The 7845-nt window shown below is 27.4% G+C and overlaps 1 protein-coding gene across 1 annotated transcript in view; it reads left to right on the forward strand.

The window, feature by feature from the left end:
* Window positions 1-1701: 1701 nt before the first annotated feature.
* LOC122532259 (60S ribosomal protein L6-like) overlaps window positions 1702-7845 on the forward strand; it is a 17135-nt gene continuing 10991 nt past the window's right edge. Inside the window, exons 1-2 of the mRNA XM_043660872.1 lie at window positions 1702-1705; window positions 4772-4778. The gene's annotated coding sequence lies outside the window, so the exon portion shown is untranslated. The remainder of the gene's footprint in view (window positions 1706-4771; window positions 4779-7845) is intronic.

Genomic DNA, 7845 nt, shown 5'->3' on the forward strand with positions numbered 1-7845 from the left:
ACTTCTTAATTTAGTTATAGTTCTTGAACGTATAGCATCGATAAATTACATATTGAATTTTGAATATATAGGGTGATTCGCACAAATGCAACAAGTAATATCTTTATCTAATATCTGCTAATTGAAATTAGAAAATAATATTAAGGGAGGAAGATGAATAGTTCAAGTAAAACTATATATTTACGATCATATTTTTCGTACAAGTAAATATCTTGACTTCAATTTTATAAAACTCGTGAAAGACGACGAAAACAAATTTTATGCGTTAAATAAAATAAATAAATTTAAAATAAAATAAATAAATTTAAAACAAAATAAATTATAAAATAAATTTAAAATAAAATAAATAAATTTGAAATTAATTATAAAATAAATAAATTTAAAATAAAATAAATTATAATATAAATTTAAAATAAAATAAATTATAATATAAATTTAAAATAAAATAAATTATAATATAAATAATAAATAAATAAATTATAATATTAAAAATAAATGTTAAACATTTTAAATCGCTAACAGCTGAGAAATAAAATAATGTCGGTAACATTAACGGTGACATTTGTTCCCAAAGAGTTAATATCAACGATAATGAGAAAGAGCTTGTACAAAATGTCTGATTGGTTCAATTATACTTCTCGCTATAAATTCTACCGTGAATAGCGGTTATGAGAAATTGAGGAGAGAAAGAATGTCTGATCATTTTTCTCTTAACTCGATGATCCCCTACGTATTAGCAGTCTTTGAATTATTGAATTTCAGATTGAAGTGCATTGCCGATATTCCGTCGTTGGGAGAAGAGACACCGGTAATGAAAGGAAAACAAAGCAACCGGGTAAAAATCAATTTTTTCCCCGCGTTTCATTAAGCGAATCTGAAAGATTCAGAATGCCTTTTAATTACGTCATGCGCCAGAATTTAATAGTTTCCGGACAGCCACTGGTATTAACCACGTTTCCCTGGAACGTTTTATTTTCGTGCAGCACTATGATTCGATCCTCCATCGAACTTCATTTCCCTTTTTTCGCGAAACTTACTTACGATTAACAAGATATCTTCTCATCGAGAATGAGAAAAATTTTTAAAGAGATTTTCAAACATTGATCGATTGGGGAAATTAGTACGAAAGATACTTGACAACATGATTAAATTTTTAAGAATCATAGAAATAATTCGTAGACATGTTTCTATCAATAAATTTCAAAATAATAGCAACATTTGTGAAAATTTTGAAATTAATCCTCATTTCTCCAACTTCATTTGTTGATTAATATAATGATAAGATGTGTGATTAAATTTATAACTAAATTTTTATTCGAGATTGTATTATATTGTTATGAGATTTATATTATATTATATTCTTCTCTCGTCATCAATGAAAAGAAATATGTTCCATTTAAAAAAATTATTTGGACCTTTAAAATTTCCTCCATTAACAAAAAAATTAACTATATTAACAAAAAAAAATATTAACTATACTATTATAATGTAGCCCTTTACCAAACTACATCTTTCTGGCAATCTTTAATCACGAGATATTCCACCATTCCCATTTAAACGTAAACACTCTGCGTTTTAATTAATTATATAGATTATATTTTCCACTGAAATCAAATTTGCGAAACAATATTTACCTCCCGAATTATATTACCTCGTCAAAAATTATACTTTCGATTTTCTCTGTTAAATACGTTAATTACGTTGGGTCGAATAAAAATATTTTACAGTGATTAAAACAAGACGAACCATCAACGACAAAAACAATTTGAATAACTGAATACTGGTATGAAATGAAACGTGCAAGTTCCATTGCACTTTTTCGTGACATTTGACAATCAACTTGCAAATCGCAATCGATCAGTCTTCAAGTAGCAAAATGTACAGAATTGCTCAGTCAAAAATTATACTATCGATTTTTCATCGAGAACGGAAGTAACGACTTGTAAATCACAATGGGCTGAAGTTCAAGTACCAATGGATGAAAAGTCTCTTGAATTGATTTCTCTGACGAGAACCTACGGAGATATATCCCTCCGTAAAAATATCTTCGATGAAACTTTCTTTATGACGATAGCACCGTTGGAAACAATATTTTCCTCAAGATCGTTCCACATAGCGATACACGTCGGCTGGTGTAAGTTCTACGAAACTGGTACTTTGTACACGACGCTACTACCCTCATTCGACGGAACTTCGTTCTCCACGAAGGAAGTTTTCGCCTTCGCGTGCAAAGGTAAACGACGAATTTTCTCGGAAGATCAATAAAACCGTGCAAACAGGACAGCATCCATTCGAAACTTTCCATTTCTTGCACTATCCGTACTTTTAATCAAGACGCATTTACGCGAAACGGTTTATTAAATAATCGTGTCGAGAGTTTCGCTTCGTTCCGCGGCAGAATGTGCAAATGACATTGTCAGAGCTTCGAAAACATTTAGAGGAAGTATTAATCGGAGATTCAATATTCAAAGAGTATATTTACAGTTATCTATTTGACTGTTCGAAAAGAAGAAAAGAGAGAGTGCTTTATAATATAATAAATTTATATAAGATAATACAATTTAATTAAAATTTATTTAAAATTATATAAAATATTTTATCATAAAATAATAATAGAATAATTTTTTTATTAAAAATAAATATATATATTATTATTATATATAAATTATTTTATATCTATATTATTTTTCAATAATAGAGAATTCTATGATTAATGAATATAGAATTCTATGATAAAGAATTCTATGATTAATAGAAAACAAATATAGTACTCCTAAAAACTTTATTTAAAAGTTTAGTATAGAAATATCAAAATTATAGTATCAATAAACAACAAAATTAAACAAGTTTTTTGTTTGATTGGTCATGTTCTGAAGTTCTTGTTCTTTCAAGATCTGTTTCAATATCTTATATTAAACATGAAATTTTATGAAACTGAAATATTTACAGTGACAAATTATTGATCCCTAATCGGTCACGTATGTTTAAAACGAATATTTATACTTTGTCAATAATTTTATTATTTTTAAAGTTTATTATTATTACACTTTCATCACTGTTATTGTGTTGTGACTCGTGAAAGTTTATATTGCTAATATCTATACTATTATTAGTATACTGCATCAATATTTTATATTGATACGTTTATCACGTTTTGTCCAATTAACATGTCGTTAACAATTACTATGTCTTCAGTGATATTACCTACACTGCACCGTATTATATTCAAATCAAAAGTAATTTTTGTTCTCATGGACAAGGAAAGCTTCAGTTATATTGTCATGTTCTGAAGTTCTTGCTCTTTCAAGATCTGTATCAATGTTTTATATTAAATATGAAATTTTATGAAACTGAAATATTTACAGTATCGTGACAAATTATTGATCCCTAATCACGTATGTTTAAAACGAATATTTATACTTTGTCAATAATTTTATTACTTTTAAAGTTTATTATTATTAAACTTTTATTATTGTTATTGTGTTGTGACTCGTGAAAGTTTATATTGCTAATATCTATACTATTATTAGTATACTGCATCAATATTTTATATTGATACGTTTTATCCAATTAACACGTCGTTAACAATTACTATGTCTTCAGTGATATTACCTAAACTGCACCGTATTCAAATCAAAAGTAATTTTTGTCCTCATGGACAAGGAAAGCTTCAATTATATTATAGAAGATTAATACATAAAATCGTATGATAATTGGCTTCTTTCCTTTGACTTGGAAACGCCCTTATCAAATCCTCAGCTACTGGATCAGCAGTGTATCAAAGAGACTACAATTCAAAAACAATTGACTCTACGGCCAAAGGAGCTCGTGTGGAACTCGGGATTCCAATCAATCTTGGTAGTCGTCTTAGTCGGCTTTAGCAAGTGATTCCTGTAACCGACAGGAGCGTAACACGATCTCAATCCCCCTTTGCAAGACGTGAAACCCCTTGCCACCGACATATATCCTGTTAATTACGCAATCTCGGCTTTGCCTATGACGTTAAACGTCCTGACCAGAACGTCTGTTTCCTGACAGCTCGAATTTCCCATTTAGACGAATGTAGAAGCTTCTATGTCGCTTCGTTCGACGATTCTCACCCTTCTTCAAATAAAGACCGAAATATCCAAATATAACGAATTATTTAATTGTATTGTAACATTTAATTGCTTGATGTTTAACTGTGATTTCGTGACAGACATTATGCCATAGATTTGTCAAACTGGAACCTGGGGTAACTTTTCTTCGTGGGTTTGTTCGCGGTATAGTTCTTCATCTTCGATAATCCTCTCTTACTCTTACATTATCTTAATTCATTTGCATCACGAAGTGAAACCTGATCTATGATATGAAACACAGAACAATTGACTAGTTTTATTATTAATGTGTAATGTTATAATTATTAATGTTATTATTTATTAATATTTAATATTGTAATTATTAAAGCTATTATTTATTTATTAATATTTAATATTATAATTATTAATGTTATTATTTACTTATAATATTATAATTATTAATGCTATTATTTATTTATTAATATTATAATTATTAATGCTATTATTTATTTATTAATATGTAATATTATAATTATTAACGTTATTATTTATTTATTAATATTATAATTATTAATGCTATTATTTATTTATTAATATTTAATATTGTAATTATTAATGTTATTATTTATTTATTAATATTATAATTATTAATGCTATTATTTATTTATTAATATTTAATATCATAATTATTAATGTTATTAGTAAATTTCTAGTTTAACGGTTTCTAGCTTTCCAATTTTATTTTGCTATTGTTTCTTTGATAGAGGTTTGTTTTATCACTAAAACAAGAAATTAATCCGGGGGAGGTCGAAGAAATTACATAGTTTTTATTACTTTAAAAAAAAAAAACTAAACTCATGTTAAAAAAATTAAGCCAGTGAAAAAGCCAAAATTGAGAAAAGCCAGTGAACTAGAAATTTACCATATTATTAATCAATAAAAGACTATTATTAAATAAATTAGTACGATTAATTAAATGAGTTTAATTTGATATTATTAATATTATTATTCCTGTTATTATTGGTATAGATATAAATTTGTACTTTTGAAAATATAATTAAAAAAGTGAAAGAAAATTATTTCATGTATGTACAAAATTTCATAGAAAGCATTATGCTCTATATTATATATTTTATGTGTATATTCTTGTACTGTATGCATGTCATGCAACTATGCATTCTGACATTCCTTATAACTGCATAAGAATCTAATTATAATCAATTAATATTGACATTTAAATCGAAACAAATTGTATATAACATAATAAATTATATATGGTCAATTGATGATACAGGTCCATCGTAAATTTTAAGTCGTGATGCAAATAGGTTAACTCATTAATTTATCATGATATTATAAATATCTCAACTTCATCAGAAATTATACAATTCTATTAAAAAAAAAAAAAAAAGTATAGTTAACTTTCGTATCTCCCTCACGCGTCCATCTACAAGCAAATTACATTAAATTACTACCACCTCGAAATCAAGAAGTCGAATAATTGTTTGAAACATTTCTAATAATAACAAACGGTTCTATTTATAAATTAAAACACTCTATACATAGCCATTAAACATCGAAAGTTTAGACTTCAACTCGTAGATAAATTCCATACATTTAAGAATATTTGTTCATAATAATATTCACTGTATCTCTTAAAATTATTCTGAAATGAAAGGAAAGCTAACGCATGTGCCTACGTCAATATTTCTGACGAGATAAAAGGATTTAATGAAACTATGGAAATTTATGCTTCGTTACAATATTGGAATATTTGAACGTTTTACTATATGATATTTCAATTTCCAGAACGTCAAGGGAAAATACGACGCCCAGAAAACGACAAATTTAGTCGGAAATATTATCATTGGAAAAATTGTTAGTTCTGGCACGATCGATTGTCAAAATTGAATGAAATCTGAAATAATAGTCAACATAACTTTTGACACACACGAGAAAACAATTACATCGATTCCTATGTATTTTTCGACGCTAAATATAAATATGAATTTCTCTGCCATCCTCCAGTTTTGAAAAAAATTAAACGAAAGTGCAAATTTTTAACTTTGAACATTCTTTTAAATTTTGTCCTCAAACTTTCATTTACAGGAAGTGATTCTTAGACTTCCATAGATATGATAATATTTATTTTGCAAAAAAAAACATATGTTTGTATATTATTTGTAATTATATTTTATTACAGTATTATGTTATTTATATAATAATTTATAATCTATATTTTCCAATTATAATGTTACTTAATACTTAATGATATTTAACCAATAATTAAAAATATGTTATTATTACGTAATCATAATTTGTATAACATTTATAGTTAAAATACGAAAAATATTCAAAGTGAAAACTAAACACACATCAAACCTTTTGACAAAAGAAAATAACATTTTGTAGATCAGTGTAATTAACAAAGCAAAGTTGTCTGTTCCAGCAGAACAGAAGTTTGCAAGGCGTCGCGAAATTGCAGCGATCCCCCCTGGAAATGAAAGTTTGCTAGATTTTCGAAAGACTAACGAGTGAGAGGTATTCCTTAATTTTCGAAAAGTTTTCAGCGCAACGTTGCGTGTAAATTCCCCTCCAATTTGCTGCTTGCAGCCAGGATAAACCGAAGACGCATCGAAATCGCTGAAGAATCATTCGAACGAATCACAGAAACGTTAAACGTCGCTCTGATGCAATTGAAACTACTTTAAGGCAAAAAAATAACTAAACTTTGAAAAGAAGTTTAAAGCAATAATGATCAATTACAAATTTTAATTGAAATAATCATCGATTGAAAAATTGAAGAATAACGTATAATAGATATTCAAGATTGAAATATCTTATAGTATACATGCTGCAATCATCAATACTATAACAATTCTAATATTGATCAAGTTTAAAGTATTTTCTTTTATTTGAACCACCCCCCATTGTTAACATTACAGAATATCGCAATGTTTTTTTAATATCTACTACAAAAAGTCGAAAAGCATCGTTCGAAACAACTACACTTCAGCATTTTAGACATTGTTGACTCCAAGACTATGAAATGGAATAGTTATTAGTTATCCAGAGGCGACTTTTCTTCTCTTCGGGGGAATAAAAATCTATATCAGAATGTAAAGAGAATAAGAAGAACGCAGAAAGTTGTTGGACTAACATTTGTTCCAGCAGGAAGAAAGTTGAGAACGTCGTCGAAGATCACAAAGAGACGAACATTAAGGGTTGATTTATGGGAGGGGGGGCGAAAAACTCACGGTCCAATGCGCTCTGATAAACATTATCCACGTTTCTCATCGATTTTTCCTTCATCTTTTTCTTCATCGTCTGCAACGTCTTCCTCGGACGATTCAATTTATAATTTTGTAAATTTCGATATTTCTTCATCAATTTCATAAGAAAAATAATATCATGTGGAAGTGATATAAATTTGGAGAGACTAAATTTCATAAAAGAATTAACCGCGTTATAATTTCTACAAAGATTTTTAATCCACAATTTCATTTAATTTATTAATTAAACCTTATCTTAAATTTCCTCTTCTAAATGTATAATTCTAAATTATAACCTATCTGTTAATCTTCATCCTTTTTCAAAGTTCTCTTTCCAAAGCAAAGTAAGAAAAGTAAAACTTGTTCTGTATAATTAAATTAATATTAACGAAATTTTATTAGTTTAACATTGTAAACTGTAAATATTAGTAAAACTTTATCTTAAATTTCCTCTTCTAAATGTATAATTCTAAATTATAACTTATCTGTTAATCGTCATCCCTTTTCAAAGTTCT

The sequence above is a fragment of the Frieseomelitta varia genome, unplaced genomic scaffold, assembly GCF_011392965.1.
Source record: "Frieseomelitta varia isolate USP_RPSP 00005682 unplaced genomic scaffold, Fvar_1.2 scaffold_444, whole genome shotgun sequence".
In the NCBI taxonomy this organism is placed as follows: domain Eukaryota; kingdom Metazoa; phylum Arthropoda; class Insecta; order Hymenoptera; family Apidae; genus Frieseomelitta; species Frieseomelitta varia.